We start from the raw sequence: 17,619 nt of genomic DNA, 5'->3' as shown, positions 1-17,619 counted from the left end.
GTCTTGATCGCGAGGGTGCGAGATTGCTGAGTCCCTATGGCTCACAGATTACTATTACACCAGATGTAGGGCCTGATGATTCCGCTCCAGGAGACACGCTTGAGCTCAAGTGGGAGTTCGACGAGGACTCTCAATGTTACTATGTTTCTTTTCCTGATGATCAGTAGTGGTGCCCAGTTGGGGGTGATTAGGACCGTGTCGCATGTTGGGTTATCTTTTATTTTGGCGCCATAGTCGGGCCATGAGTGTTTGGATGATGTAATGTTATTTATGTACTTGATTGACGTGGCGAGTGTAAGCCAACTATGTATCTCCCCTTTATGATTTATATTACATGGGATGTTGTGAAGATTGCCTAACTTGCGACATATGCCTTCAATGCGATTATGCCTCTAAGTCGTGCCTCGACACGTGGGAGATATAGCCGCATCGAGGGTGTTACATTGATCGGTTGGATCGTGAAGACGTTCGACTACATCAACCACGTTAACCTAACGCTTTCGCTTTCGGTCTACGAGGGTACATGGACACACTCTCCCCCTCTCATTGCTATGCTTATCCTAGATAGATCTTGCGTGAGCGTAGGAATTTTTTTGAAATTGCATGCTTCGTTCCCCAACAGTGGCATCCGAGCCTGGTCTATGCGTAGATGATATGCATGAGTAGAACACAAAGAGTTGTGGGTGATAATAGTCATACTGCTTACCACCAACGTCTTATTTTGATTCGGCGGTATTGTTGGATGAAGCGGCCCGGACCAACCTTACATGACCATGTTCATGAGACCGGTTCCACCGACAGACATGCAACTTGTTTTGCATAAAGGTGGCTGGCGGTGTCTGTTTCTCCAACTTTAGTTGAATCGAATTTGACTACGGCCGGTCCTTGTTGAAGGTTAAAACATCAAACTTGACGAAACATTGTTGTGGTTTTGATGCGTAGGTAAGAACGGTTCTTACTAGAAGCCCGTAGCAGCCACGTAAAACTTTCCACAACAAAGTAGAGGACGTCTAACTTGTTTTTGCAGGGCATGTTGTGATGTGATATGGTCAATACATGATGCGATATACATTATTGTATGAGATGATCATGTTTTTTAAAAGTTATCGACAACTGGTAGGAGCCTTATGGTTGTCTCTTTATTGTATGAAATGCAATCGCCATGTAATTGATTTACTTTATCACTATGTTTAGCGATAGTTGTAGAAGCAATAGTTGGCGAGACGACAATGACGCTACGATGGAGATCAAGGTGTCAAGCCGGTGATGACGGAAATCATGACGGTGCTTTGGAGATGGAGATCAAAGGCACAAGATGATGATGGCCATATCATCTCACATATTTTGATTGCATGTGATGTTTATCTTTTATGCATCTTATTTTGCTTAGCACGGCGGTAGCGCTATAAGATGATCCCTCACTAAAATTTCAAGGTATAAGTGTTCTCCCTGAGTATGCACCATTGCGACAGTTCATCGTGTCGAGACACCACGTGATGATCGGGTGTGATAAGCTCTACGTTCACATACAATGGGTGCAAGACAGTTTTGCACGCGTGGAATACTCAGGTTAAACTTGACGAGACTAGCATGTACAGACATGGCCTCGGAAAACTGGCGACCGAAAGGTCGAACATGAATCATATATTAGATATGATCAACATAGAGATGTTCACCATTGAAGACTACTCCATCTCGCGTGATGATCAGACATGGTTTAGTTGATTTGGATCACGTCATCATTTAGATGACTCGAGGGATGTCTATCTAAGTGGTAGTTCTTAAGTAATATGATTAACTGAACTTAATTTATCATGAACTTAGTCCTGATAGTATTTGCATATCTATGTTGTAGATCAATAGCTCACGTATAGCTCCCCTGTTTTATTTTTGATATGTTCCTAGAGAAAACTAACTTGAAATATGATAGTAGCAATGATGCAGACTGGGTCCATGATCTGAGGATTATCCTCATTGCTGCACAGAAGAATTATGTCCTTGATGCACCGCTAGTAACAGACTTGTTGCAGGAGCTGATGCACACGTTATGAATGTTTGACAAGCTTGGTATTGTTGGGGAATGCAGTATTTCGAAAAATTTCCTACGATCACGCAAGATCTATCTAGGAGATGCATAGCAAGGAGAGGGGGAGGGTGTGTCTATGTACCCTCGTAGACCGAAAGCGGAAGCGTTTAGTAACACGATTGAAGTAGTAGAACGTCTTCGCGATCCAAACAATCAAGTACAGAACGGACGGCACCTCCGCGATCTGCACACGTTTAGTTTGGTGACGTACCTTGTACTCTTGATCCAGTTGAGGCTGAGGGTGAGTTGCGTCAGCACGACAGTGTGTTGATGGTGATGATGAAGTTACCGACGCAGGGCTTCGCCTAAGCACTACGACAATATGACCGAGGTGGAAAACTGTGGAGGGGGTCACCGCACACGGCTAAAGATCAACTTGTGTGTCTATGGGGTGCCCCCTCCCCCGTATATAAAAAGGGGGAGGAGGAGGTCGGCCGGCCCTAGGGGCGTGCCCAAAGAGGGGAGTCCTACTAGGACTCCAAGTCCTAGTAGGATTCCACCAAGAGGGAGAGATGGGGAAGGAAGGAGAGGAAGAGAGGGAGAAGGAAAGGGGGGGGGGCGCCGCCCCCTTCCCTTGTCCAATTCGGACTGCAAGGGGGGGCTGCCTGCCCTGGTTCCCCTCCTATCTCTCCAATAAGGCCCATGGTGGCCCATTAGTTCCCCCGGGGTTCCGGTAACCCCTCCGGCACTCCGGTTTTTACCCAAAACCATCCGGAACACTTCCGGTGTCCGAATAACATGGTCCAATATATCAATCTTTATGTCTCGACCATTTCGAGACTCCTCTTCATGTCCGTGATCACATCCAGGACTCCAACACAACCTTCGGTACATCAAATCGCATAACTCATCATACATATCGTCATCGAACATTAAGCGTGAGGACCCTACGGGTTCGAGAACTATGTAGACATGATCGAGACACATCTCTGGTCAATAACCAATAGCGGAACCTGGATGCTCATATTGGTTCCTGCATATTCTACGAAGATCTTTATCGGTCAAACCGCACAACAACATACGTTGTTCCCTTTGTCATCGATATGTTACTTGCCCGAGATTCGATCGTCGGTATCATCATACCTAGTTCAATCTCGTTACCGGCAAGTCTGTTTACTCTTTCTATAATGCATCATCCCATGACTAACTCATTAGTCACATTGCTTACAAGGCTCATAGTGGTGTGCATTACCGAGAGGGCCCAGAGATACCTCTCCGATACACGGAGTGACAAATCCTAATCTCGATCTATGCCAACTCAAAGAATACCATCGGAGACACCTATAGAGCATCTTTATAATCATCCAGTTACGTTGTGATGTTTGATAGCACACAAGGTGTTCCTCCGGTATTACGGAGTTGCATAATCTCATAGTCATAGGAACATGTATAAGTTATGAAGAAAGCAATAGCAATAAACTAAACGATCATAGTGCTAAGCTAACGGATGGGTCTAGTCCATCACATCATTCTCTAATGATGTGATCCCGTTCATCAAATGACAACACATGTCTATGGCTAGGAAACTTAACCATCTTTGATTAATGAGCTAGTCAAGTAGAGGCATACTAGGGACAATCTGTTTGTCTATGTATTCACACATGTACTAAGTTTTTGGTTAATACAATTCTAGCATGAATAATAAACATTTATCATGATATAAGGAAATGTAAATAACAACTTTATTATTGCCTCTAGGGCATAATTCCTTCAGTCTCCCACTCACTGGAGTCAATAATCTAGATTACACAGTAATGATTCTAACACCCATGGAGTCTTGGTGCTGATCATGTTTTGCTCGTGAGAGAGACTTAGTCAATGGGTCTGCAACATTCAGATTCGTATGTATCTTGCAAATCGCCATGTCTCCCTCCATGACTTGATCGCCGATGGAATTGAAGCGTCTCTTGATGTGCTTGGTTCTCTTCTGAAATCTGGATTCCTTTTCCAAGGAAATTGCACCAGTATTGTCACAAAAGATTTTCATTGCACCTGATGCACTAGGTATTACACCTAGATCGGATATGAACTCCTTCATCCAGACTCCTTCATTTGCTGCTTCTGAAGCAGCTATGTATTCTGCTTCACACGTAGATCCCGCCAGGATGCTCTGCTTAGAACTGCACCAACTGGCAGCTCCACCATTCAATAAAAATATTTATCCGGTTTGTGACTTAGAGTCATCCGGATCAGTGTCAAAGCTTGCATCGACGTAACCATTTACGACGAGCTCTTTGTCACCTCCATAAACGAAAAACATATCCTTAGTCCTTTTCAGGTATTTCAGGATGTTCTTGACCACTGTCCAGTGATCCACTCCTGGATTACTTTGGTACCTCCCTGCTAAACTAATAGAAAGGCACACATCAGGTCTGGTACACAGCATTGCATACATGATAGAACCTATGGCTGAGGCATAGGGAATGACTTTCATTTTCTCTCTATCTTCTGTAGTGGTCGGGCATTGAGTCTGACTCAACTTTCACCTTGTAACACATGCAAGAACCCTTTCTTTGCTTGATCCATTTTGAACTTCTTCAAAATTTTATCAAGGTATGTGCTTTGTGAAAGTCCAATTAAGCGTCTTGATCTATCTCTATAGATCTTGATGCCCAATATATATAAGCAGCTTCACTGAGGTCTTTCATTGAAAAATTCTTATTCAAGTATCCTTTTATGCTATTCAGAAATTCAGTATCAATTCCGATCAACAATATGTCATCCACATATAATACCAAAAATGCTACGGAGCTCCCACTCACTTACTTGTAAATATAGGCTTCTCCAAAAGTCTGTATAAAACCATATGCTTTAATCACACTATCAAAGTGTATATTCCAACCCTGAGATGCTTGCACCAGTCCATTTATGCTGGAGCTTACACACTTTGTTAGCACCTTTTGGATCGAAAAAACCTTCCGGTTGCATCATATACAACTCTTCTTTAAGATATCCATTAAGGAATGCAGTTTTGACATCCATTTGCCAATTTTCATAATCATAAAATGCGGCAATTGCTAACATGATTCGGACGGACTTAAGCATCGCTACGGGTGAGAAGGTCTCATCGTAGTCAACTCCTTGAACTTGTCGAAAACCTTTTGTAACAAGTAGAGCTTTGTAGACAGTAACATTACCGTCAGCGTTAGTCTTCTTCTTGAAGATCCATTTATTCTCTATGGCTTGCCGATCATCGGGCAAGTCAACCAAAGTCCACACTTTGTTCTCATACATGGATCCCATCTCAGATTTCATGGCTTCAAGCCATTTTGCGGAATCTAGGCTCATCATCGCTTCCTCATAGTTCGTAGGTTCATCGTGGTCAAGTAACATGACTTCCAGAACAGGATTACCATACCACTGTGGTGTGGGTCTTACTCTGGTTGACCTATGAGATTCGGTAGTAACTTGATCAGAAGTTTCATGATCATCATCATTAGCTTCCTCACTAATTGGTGTAGGAATCACTGGAACTGATTTCCGATAAGGGAGAAGGTACAGTTACCTCATCAAGTTCTACTTTCCTCCGACTCACTTCTTTCGAGAGAAACTCCTTCTCTAGGAAGGATCCATTCTTAGCAACAAATATCTTGCCTTCGGATCTATGGTAGAAGGTGTACCCATCAGTCTCCTTTGGGTATCCTATGAAGACACATTTGTCCGATTTGGGTTCGAGCTTGTCAGGTTGAAGCTTTTTCACATAAGCATCACAACTAGCCCCAAACTTTAAGAAATGACAACTTGGGTTTCTTGCCAAACCACAGTTCATATGGCGTCATCTCAACGGATTTCGATGGTCCCTTAACGTGAATGCAGCCGTCTCTAAAGCATAACCCCAAAATGATAGCGGTAAATCAGTAAGAGACATCATAGATCGCACCATATCTAATAAAGTGCAGTTACGACGTTCGGACACACCATTACGCTGTGGTGTTCCAGGTGGCTTGAGTTGCGAAACTATTCTGCATTGTTTCAAATGAATACCAAACTCATAACTCAAATATTCACCTCCACTTTCAGATCGTAGAAACTTAATTTTCTTGTTACGATGATTTTCCACTTCACTCTGAAATTCTTTGAACTTTTCAAATGTTTCATACTTATGTTTCATCAAGTAGATATACCCATATTTGCTCAAATCATCTGTGAAGGTCAGAAAATAACGATACCCGCCACAAGTATCAACACTCATCGGACCGCATACATCAGTACGTATTATTTCCAATAAGTCTGTTGCTCGTTCCATTGGTCCAGAGAACGGAGTCTTAGTCATCTTGCCCATGAGGCATGGTTTGCTAGCATCAAGTGATTCATAATCAAGTGATTCCAAAAGCCCATCAGCATGGAGTTTCTTCATGCTCTTTACACCAATATGACCTAAACGACACTGCCACAAATAAGTTGCACTATCATTATTAAACTTATATCTTTTGGCTTCAATACTATGAATATGTGTATCACTACTATCGAGATTTAATAAAAATAGACCACTCATCAAGGGTCCATGACCATAAAAGATATTACTCATATAAATAAAACAACCATTATTCTCTGATTTAAATGAATAACCATCTCGCATCAAACAAGATCCAGATATAATGTTCATGCTTAACACCGGCACCAAATAACAATTATTCAGGTCTAATACTAATCCCGAAGGTAGATGTAGAGGTAGCGTGTCGAACGCGATCACATCGACTTTGGAACCATTTCCCACGCGCATCGTCACCTCGTCCTTAGCCAATCTTCGCTTAATCCTTAGCCCTATTTCGAGTTGCAAACATTAGCAACAGAACCAGTATCAAATACCCAGGCGCTACTGTGAGCATTAGTAAGGTACACATCAATAACATGTATATCAAATATACCTTTCACTTTGCCATCCTTCTTATCCACCAAATACTTGGGGCAGTTCCGCTTCCAGTGACCAGTCCCTTTGTAGTAGAAGCACTCAGTCTCAGGCTTAGGTCTAGACTTGGGCTTCTTCACTTGAGCAGCAACTTGCTTGTTGTTCTTCTTGATGTTCCCCTTCTTCCCATTGCCCTTTTTCTTGAAACTAGTGGTCTTGTTGACCATCAACACTTGATGATCCTTCTTGATTTCTACCTCCGCAACTTTTAGCATCGCGAAGAGCTCAGGAATGTCTTATCCATCCCTTGCATATTATAGTTCATCACGAAGCTTTTGTAGCTTGGTGGCAGTGATTGAAGAACTATGTCAATGACACTATCATCAGGAAGATTAACTCCCAGTTGAGTCAAGTGGTTGTGGTACCCAGACATTCTGAGTATATGTTCACTGACAGAACTATTCTCCTCCATCTTGCAGCTGTAGAACTTATTGGGGACTTCATATCTCTCAATCCGGGCATTTGCTTGAAATATTAACTTCAACTCCTGGAACATCTCATATGCTCCATGACGTCCAAAATGTCGTTGAAGTCCCGATTCTAAGCCGTAAAGCATGGCACACTGAACTATCGAGTAGTCATCAGCTTTGCTCTGCCAGACGTTCATAACATCTGGTGTTGCTCCTGTAGCGGGCTTTGCACCTTGCGGTGCTTCCAGGACGTAATTCTTCTGTGCAGCAATGAGGATAATCCTCAAGTTATGGACCCAATCCGTGTAGTTGCTACCATCATCTTTCAACTTAGCTTTCTCTAGGAACGCATTAAAATTCAAAGGAACAGTAGAACGGGCCATTTATCTACAACAACATAGACATGCAAAATACCATCAGGTACTAAGTTCATGATAAATTAAAGTTCAATTAATCATATTACTTAAGGATTCCCACTTAGATAGACATCCCTCTAATCATCTAAGTGATCACGTGATCCATATCAACTAAACCATGTCCGATCATGACGTGAGATGGAGTAGTTTTCAATGGTAAACATCACTATGTTGATCATATCTACTATATGATTCACGTTCGACCTTTCGGTCTTAGTGTTCCGAGGCCATGTATGTACATGCTAGGCTCGTAAAGTTTAACCCGAGTATTCTGCTTGTGCAAAACTGGCTTGCACCCGTTGTATGTGAACGTAGAGCTTATCACACCCGATCATCACGTGGTGTCTCGGCATGACGAACTGTAGCAACAGTGCATACTCAGGGAGAACACTTATACCTTGAAATTTAGTGAGAGATCATTGATACGTCTCCAACGTATCTACTTTTCCAAACACTTTTGCCCTTGTTTTGGACTCTAACTTGCATGATTTGAATGGAACTAACCTGGACTGATGCTGTTTTCAGCAGAACTGCCATGGTGTTATTTTTGTGCAGAAATAAAAGTTCCCGGAATGACCTAAAAATCCACGGAGACACATTTTGGAATTAATGAAAAATATTGGCTAAAGAATCGGCATCAGGGGGCCCACACCCTGTCCACGAGGGTGCAGGGCGCGGCCCCCTGCCTCATGGCCCCCCTGGGACTCCACTGACCTCAACCCCAACTTCATATATTCACTTTCAGGGAGAAAAAATCAAAGAGAAGGATTCATCATGTTTTACGATACAGAGCCGCCGCCAAGCCCTAATCTTCTTCAGGAGGGCTGGTCTGGAGTCCGTTCGGGGCACCGGAGAGGGGAATCCGTCACCATCGTCATCATAAACCATTGTCCATCACCAATTTCATGATGCTCACCGCCGTGCGTGAGTAATCTCATCGTAGGCTTGCTGGACGGTGATGGGTTGGATGAGATTTACCATGTAATCGAGTTAGTTTTGTTAGGGTTTGATCCCTAGTATCCATTATGTTCTAAGATTGATGTTCTATGACTTTGCTATGCTTAATGCTTGTCACTATGGCCCGAGTGCCATGATTTCAGATATGAACCTATTATGTTTTCATGAATATATGTGAGTTCTTGATCCTATCTTGCAAGTCAATAGTCACCTACTATGTGTTATGATCCGTCAACCCCGAAGTGACAATAATCGGGACCACTCCCGGTGATGACCATAGTTTGAGGAGTTCATGTATTCATTAAGTGTTAATGCTTTGGTCCAATACTCTATTAAAAGGAGGCCTTAACATCCCTTAGTTTCCAATAGGACCCCACTGCCACGGGCGGGTAGGACAAAAGATGTCATGCAAGTTCTTTTCCATAAGCACGTATGACTATATTCGGAATACATGCCTACATTACATTGATGAACTTGAGCTAGTTCTGTGTCACCCTATGTTATAACTGTTGCATGAGGAATCACACCCGACATAATTATCCATCCTCGATCCATGCCTACGAGATTTTCACATATTGATCTTTGCTTAGTTACTTTTCCGTTGCCACTGCTAAGATTGCTACAAAAACTACTATTGTTACTTTTGCCACCGTTACCGTTACTTCCATACTACTTTGCTACTAAATATTTCGATGCAAATATTAAGTCTTTCAGGTGTGGTTGAATTGACAGCTCAACTGCTAATACTTGGGAATATTCTTTGGCTCCCCTTGGGTCGAATCAAGAAATTTGGGTTGAATACTCTACCCTCGAAAACTGTTGCGATCCCCTATACTTGTGGGTTATCAAGACTATTTTTTGGCGCCGTTGCCGGGGAGCATAGCTCTACTCTTTGAGTCACTTGGGATTTATATCTGTTGATCACTATGAGGAACTTGAAAGATGGAAGAACCAAGATTTTCCCCTCAACTACGAGGGGAGGTAAGGAACTGCCATCTAGATCTACACTTGATTCAGCTTCTGTTATGAGTAAATTTGTGACACCTACACCTGTTATTGATTCTGATATGTCGCATGTTATTGATGATGCCACTTTTGCTATGCATGATGCTTATGATGAAACTACTTCTATGCTTGATAATACCGTGCCATTAGGTGAATTTCTTGATGAACAACTTGCTAGGGTTAGAGAGAATGAAATTATTTAAACAGATAATATTGATGAAAGTGATGATGAAGATTCTCCCCTAGATATGAATTGCCTGATGTGCCTGAGGGTTATGTTACGGATGAAGAAACTGCTAGAGACCTTTTTGCTTGCAAAGATAGAAATGATCTTAAGAAACTGTTAGCTAAGCTGAAAGAAAAGTCTTTGAATGCTAGAATGAAATATGACCCTGCTTTTGCTACTTCACCTATCTGTATTTCTGATAAGGATTATGATTTCTCTATCGATCCTGAGTTAATTACTTTGGTTGAATATGATCCTTTTTATGGCTATGAATCTGAAACTCTTGTGGCACATCTTACTAAATTGAATGATATAGCCACCGTATTCACTAATGAGGAAACAATTCGTTACTACTATATCCTTAAGTTATTTCCGTTCTCATTGAAGGGTGATGCTAAAACATGGTTTAATTATCTTGCTCCTGGTTGTGTGCGTAGTCCCTAGGATATGATTTATTACCTCTCTGCTAAATATTTCCCCGCTCATAAGAAACAAGCTGCCTTAAGGGAAATATATAATTTTGTGCAAATTGAAGAAGAGAGTCTCCCACAAGCTTGGGGGAGGCTTCTCCGATTACTTAATGCTTTGCCTGATCATCCTCTCAAGAAAAAGGAAATACTTGATATCTTTTATCATGGACTAACCGATGCTTCCAGAGACCACCTGGATAGTTGTGCTGGTTGTGTTTTCAGGGAAAGAACTGTTGAGCAAGCTGAATTGCTATTGAATAATATATTGAGTAATGATAATGATTGGACACTGATACGTGTCCAACATATCTATAATTTATGAAGTATTCATGCTATTATATTATCGACCTTGGATGTTTTATATGCATTTGTATGCTATTTTATATGGTTTTTGGGACTAACCTATTAACCTAGAGCCCAGAGCGAGTTTCTGTTTTTTCCTTGATTTTGAGTTTTACAGAAAAGGAATATCAAACGGAGTCCAATTGATGTGCCAATTTTTGACGATTTTTTATGAACCAAAAGAAGACCCCGGAGTAAAAGAGTTGGGCTAGGAGAGTCCTGGGGCATCCACAAGGGTGGGGGGCGCGCCCACCCCCCAGGCGCGTGGGCCTGCCTCGTGGACGCCTCGGGCACCTCCTTGACGTGAGACCGACACCAAAAATTCCTATAAATACAGAAACCTCAGAAAATTAACCTAGATCGGGAGTTCCGCCGCCAGAAGCCTCCGTAGCCACCGAAAACCAATCTAGGCCCTCCCCGGCACCCTGCCGGATGGGGCCATCATCACCGGAGGGCATGGAGGAGGATCCCGGAGGGGCCATCATCACCATGAAGGCCAAGGACCAGAGGGGGAACCTCTCCCCATCCAGGGGGAGGCCATGGAGGAGGAAGCACAAGGGGGAGAACCTCTCCTCCTCTCTCTTGGTGGCACCAGAGTGCCATCGAGAGGGGAATCATCGCCGCGGTGATCGTCTTCATCAACATCACCATCCTCATCTCTTTTACGCGGTCCACTCTCCCGCACTCCGCTATAATCCCTACTTGAACATGGTGCTTTATGCCACATATTATGATCCAATGATGTGTTGCCATCCTATGATGTTTTGAGTAGATATCCTTTGTCTTTGGGTTGATTGATGATCTAGATTGGTATGAGTTGTATGTTTTACTTTGGTGCTGTCCTATGGTGCCCTCCGTGTCGTGCAAGCGTGAGGGATTCCCGCTGTAGGGTGTTGCAATACGTTTATGATTCACTTATAGTGGGTTGCGTGAGTGACTGAAACACAAACCCGAGTAAGGGGGTTGTTGCGTATGGGATAAAGAGGACTTGATGCTTTAATGCTATGGTTGGGTTTTACCTCAATGATCTTTAGTAGTTGTGGATGCTTGCTAGAGTTCCAATCATAAGTGCATGTGATCCAAGTAGAGAAAGTATGTTAGCTTATGCCTCTCCCTCATATGAAACTGCAATAGTGATTACTGGTCTTGTTAACAATTGCCTAGGACAATTCCGCACACCGATCCACCATTATTCCACACTCGCTATTTATAATATTTAGTAATATATTCTAAATTTATGATAACATCACCTAATTTTATATTTTAGCTCTCCGATATCATACAAAGTTATCCACTTCATACCCACAACGTAGTTCTATTTATCGTTTCTAGTTGGAAGCAAACATTCGGTGTACGTAGAGTCGTATCAGTGGCAGATAGGGCTTGAGAGAATATTGATCTTACCTTTAGCTCCTTGTGGGTTCGACACTCCATACTTATCACTTCTACCTTTGGAAATTGTTACGATGATTCCCTGCACTTGGGGATTATCAGACACTTCTTGAACCAACTCCGAAGCCAACTCCTAAGAGAAGGGGTATTCTATTTCTCAGTCCTAAAGATATGCAAGAGGCAAATAAAACTATGAAAGAAAAGGGTATTAAAGCTGAAGATGTTAAGAATTTACCACCTATTGAAGAAATACATGGTCTTAATAACCCGACACAGGTAGTAAGGTAAATTCTCTCTATAGATTTGATGAAGGTGATATTCCTCGTAATAAGTCTTCTAGCCAATGCTTGGATGAGTTTGATAATTTTATTGTTAAACAAGAAAACTTCAATGCTTATGTTGGTAGACAATTGAAATGTAATGCTTATATAATTGAACACTTGAGTGATTATATGTCTAGAGTTAAAGGTGACCTTCAACTTATTAGTAAACATGCTTCTATGGTTACCACTCAGGTAGAGCAAGTGCTTAAAGCACAAGATGATTTGCTCAATGAATTAAATAATAAGAAACATGATAATGTTGTTAGAGTTATGACTAGAGGGGCTAGAATGACTCAGGAACCTTTGTATCTTGAGGGCCACCCTAAGAGAGTTGAGCAAGATTCTCAGAGAACTAATGTTGATGCACTTAGTCCTTCTAAGAAGAAGAAAAAGAAAAATGATTGGACTTTGCATGCTTCTAGTGAACCTATTGTTGACACACCCGAGAATCCCAATGATATTTCTATTTCTGATGCTGAAACACGATCTGGTAATGAACATGAACCTAATGATAATGATGATGTTCATGTTGATGCTCAACCTAGCAATAACAATGATGTAGAGATTGAACCTGTTGTTGGTCTTGATAACCCACAATCAAAGAATCAACATTATGATAAGAGAGACTTCGTTGCTAGGAAGCACGGTAAAGAAAGAGAACCATGGGTTTAGAAACCCATGCCTTTTCCTCCTAAACCATCCAAGAAAAAGGATGATGAGGATTTTGAGCGCTTTGCTGAAATGATTAGACCTATCTTTTTGCGTATGCGTTTGACTGATATGCTTAAAATGAATCCTTATGCTAAGTATATGAAAGATATTGTTACAAATAAAAGAAAGATACTGGAAGCTGAAATTTCCACCATGCTTGCCAATTATACTTTTAAAGGTGGAATACCAAAGAAACTAGGAGATCCAGGAGTACCAACTATACCATGCTCCATTAAAAGAAACTATGTTAAAACTACTTTATGTGATCTTGGAGCCGGTGTTAGTGTTATGACCCCCCTCTCTCTCTATACCATAGACTTGATTTGAATAAGTTGACACCTACTGAAATATCTTTGCAAATGGCCGATAAATCAACTGCTATACATGTCGGTATTTGTGAGGATGTGCCTGTTGTGGTTGCAAACGTTACTATTTTAACGGACTTTGTTATTCTTGATATTCCCGAGGACGATAGTATGTCGATTATCCTTGGTAGACCCTTTTTGAATATTGCAGGGGCTGTTATTGATTGCAACAAAGGTAGTGTCACTTTTCATGTTAATGGTAATGAGCATACGGTACACTTTCCGAGGAGACAACCTCAAGTCCACAGTATCAATTCTATTGGAAAATTTTCAACGATTACTATTGGAGGTTTTGAATTCACTCTTCCTACTTTCAAGAAGAAATATGATATTCTTATTATTGGGGACATGCATATCCCCGTTGAGGTAACCTAGTGTTATTCGAAAATTCTCTGATTTCATGTTATTCGGAAAGAGTTTGTTAACAAGACTTGATCAACCTTGTTAGTGGATTCCTTTTGATGAGCACGAGATGGATGAAGTTAGAAAGCACAACTCTTTGTACCCTCCTTTTACTTTCTGTTATTTAGATTAAATAAAGCAAAAATAGTATTTTCTGTCTATTTTCTGAATTATCCTTGCAATAAAAATACACCGAAAATAAAAGTTCTCCAAATGTCCTGAAAATGAAATATGTTTTTTTGTAGAATATTTAGGAATTTCTGGCACTAAGAACACACCAGGGGGCACCATTTAGCCACGAGGGCACAGGGCGCGCCCACCCCCTGGGGCGCGCCCCTGCCTCATGGGCCCCCTCCACTTATTCCAGCACCCACTCACTTCATCTTCCTCCAGAAAAAATCCTCCCATAGCTCAAACCCGTGTTCTAGCTCATCTTGCTGCCATTTTCGATCTCTTTGCTCAAAGCTCCATTCACAAAACTGTTTTGGGGGATTGTTCTTCGGTATGTGACTCCTCCAAAGGTCCAATTAGTCTTTGTTCTAGTGCTTTATTTATTGCAAATTTTTGCTGCTAAGGTGACCCTGTTCTTGAGCTTGCATGTCAAATTTATATGGTCCAAAGTAGTCTTAATGCATGATATAGCCTCTAGGCACCTGTGGGAGTAGTTTCTATCAACCTTGTTGAGTTTCGTTCACTTTTATTTTGAGTCACTAAAATTTCAGAAATTTTTCAGAGAAAGAAAAATGCATAGGAAAATGTACCAAGGTGGTTCCTCTAGGAAGCAAGGACCAAGGCTCGCGATACGTGAGCCGGACGATGAACCACCGAGGGAAGCTCGAGTGCGGCCTTGTGAGTGGCCGTCAGAGGAGTTATGGTCCAGGCAGGCATCAAGGATGAATTTGACGCGTATGTGCGTAATGCTGATCTTGAGGACTTCGTGTCAGATAAGTGCCTATAGTACCACAACCTAACTGATTCCTTTTTTAGGAGGTTTAAATTTACATCCTCGCGCAATTCTCACACTATTTTATTTGATCTTTATGATAAATCTTATACCATGGACCTAGAAGATTTTAATACTGCTTATAAACTCCCGCAGTGGGGCAATGTTAGTGAACCTCGCAAATTTGAATATAAAGACTTTCTTGCTAGTATCACTGTGGGGGAATCTAGGGAAATCACACAAGCTACCATAGGGAGCATTCATTTCCCTTCCATACATTATTTTGCTCTCTTTATAGGTAGATGCATTAACAGTAAAGATGAGGCTTGTCACTTGTGCGTTCCAGATCTTAGTGTCCTCAAGAGTGCAGTATTAGGTGATAAACAATATAACTTGGGGGCCATTGTTGCACGAAGGTTGCATCTTAATGGTACAAGTGGAGATTTGTTTGGTGGAATATATGCAACTCGTGTAGCTAATTATCATACATGGAAATGATATGGAGTTGCCTCCTGCTTATCTAGATTATAGTGCTATGGTTCGCCATCAGTTTCTTGAGAAGAATGAACAGTTCCTCCAGTATCGACTAATCTTTGACTGACAGCGCACTGTCCATGTTACCCTCCCTGCTCCTACTTTCTTTAACTTTCAGGAAAAAAGGAGATATGTTATAACCAGGGAGGAGGCGAACAAGTATGAGAGGAGGACAGAGGCAGCTCGCCTCCAAGATGTAGCTCTTTAGGAAATAGCTGCTGCATCTCAGTACAACCCCAGCTATGACTTTGGATATCCGCCAGGCCAGCAGTGGCCATAGACCAACTTAGGCCAAAAGCCTAAGCTTGAGGGAGTACATATTTCTCACCGGCATTACATTCATGTTCGCACAATCATTCTAGTTGTCGGTGCTCATACTTTTTCATTGTACTATCCATTCTAGTTTATTTTCTTTTCTAAGCCTTCTACTTGTGTGTTTGAAAAACCTTAAGAAAAACCAAAAAAATTAGTTGTAGCTTTTAGCTAGTTTACTTTCCATGCCTGTAGTGGTAGTAATTAAAAGAAAACCCAAAAAGATTTCTCACTCTTCTTTTGCTTGTTGGGAGCTTTCCCGTGTAAATAGTTTTATTTCTTTTCTTATTCTTTGGGGGTCGAGAGGAGAAGACCATGATGAAAATGTTGAGTAGCTCTCATATGAATTATTGTTGCTTTAACCAAGAGCCCATATTACCTTGTCTTATCCCTTGTATTAAATTCTTGCAGATTCTAGCTTAGTCCAATGCAGGTGCACTATTATTATTATCCACACCGGTCGGTCATGTGAGTGAAAGGCAATAATGACGATATATGATGGACTGAGTGAGATGAGAGAAGCTGGTATAAACTCGGCCTATCTTGTTTTTCTAAATATGATTAGTTCATCATTCCTCATTCAGCCTATTATGAATGAAACATGTTTGCAATGACAATTAGAGATTATAGTTGCTCATGCCATGCTTAATTATCAAGGAGTTTATAATGGTTTACCTTGCGTGCCAACATGCTATTAAAATGGTTGTGATGTGGTATGATAGGGTGGTATCCTCCTTTGAACAATTCGAGTGGCTTGACTTGGCACATGTTCACGCATGTAGTTGAAACAAAGTCAACATAGCCACCACAATATTTATGTTCATGGTGATTTATATCCTACTCATGCTTGCACTCATTGTTGATTAATCTTAATGCATGTTCATGACTGTTGTCGCTCTCTAGTTGGTCGCTTCCCAGTCTCTTTCTAGCCTTCACTTGTACTAAGCGGGAATACTGCTTGTGCATCCACTTCCATAAACCCCAAAGTTATTCCATATGAGTCCACCATACCTTCCTATATGCGGTATTTACCTGCCGTTCCAAGTAAATTTGTATGTGCCAAACTCTAAACCTTCAAATGAAATTCTGTTTTGTATGCTCGAATAGCTCATGTATCAACTAGGGATGTCTATATCTTCCATGCTAGGTGGGTTTCTCACGATGAGTGGACTCCGCTCATCATTCACGAGAAAATGGCCGGTAACCGGGATGCCTAGTCCCATGCTCAAATCAAATCAAAATAATTGTAAACAAAACTCCCCCAGGATTGTTGTTAGTTGGATGACACCCATTGTTTCGGACAAGCCATGGATTGATGTTTTTTGGTGGTGAGGGAGTATAAACTTTACCATTCTGTTTGGGAACCGCCTATAATGTGTGTAGCATGGAAGATATCAAGATCTCTTGGTTGTTATGTTGACAATGAAAGTATGCCACTCAAAATATTATTTATCTCTATTTCAAAACTCGAGCTCTGGCACCTCTGCAAATCCTTGCTTCCCTCTGCGAAGGGCCTTTCTATTTACTTTTATGTTGAGTCATCATCCTCTTATTAAAAAGCACCAGTTGGAGAGCACCGCCGTCATTCGCATGCATTGTTATTAATTTACATTGAGTATGACTATGACTGGATCTCTTTTATCATGAATTACAATGTGATGTGACCCCGTCTTCGAAGAAGAGGGAGTTCAAGGGGAGGTCCGATCTTCATGGCGTAGGATCGATAAATGGATGGGGGTAACTAGCTGCAAGAAACCGAAAAATGGAAAATAAGAGATTATGACCCGACAAGGAGGATGCTCAACGGAGCTTGCAA

The sequence above is a fragment of the Triticum urartu genome, chromosome 4, assembly GCF_003073215.2.
Source record: "Triticum urartu cultivar G1812 chromosome 4, Tu2.1, whole genome shotgun sequence".
Lineage (NCBI taxonomy): Eukaryota > Viridiplantae > Streptophyta > Magnoliopsida > Poales > Poaceae > Triticum > Triticum urartu.
Note: the sequence above shows the minus strand (reverse complement) of the source record.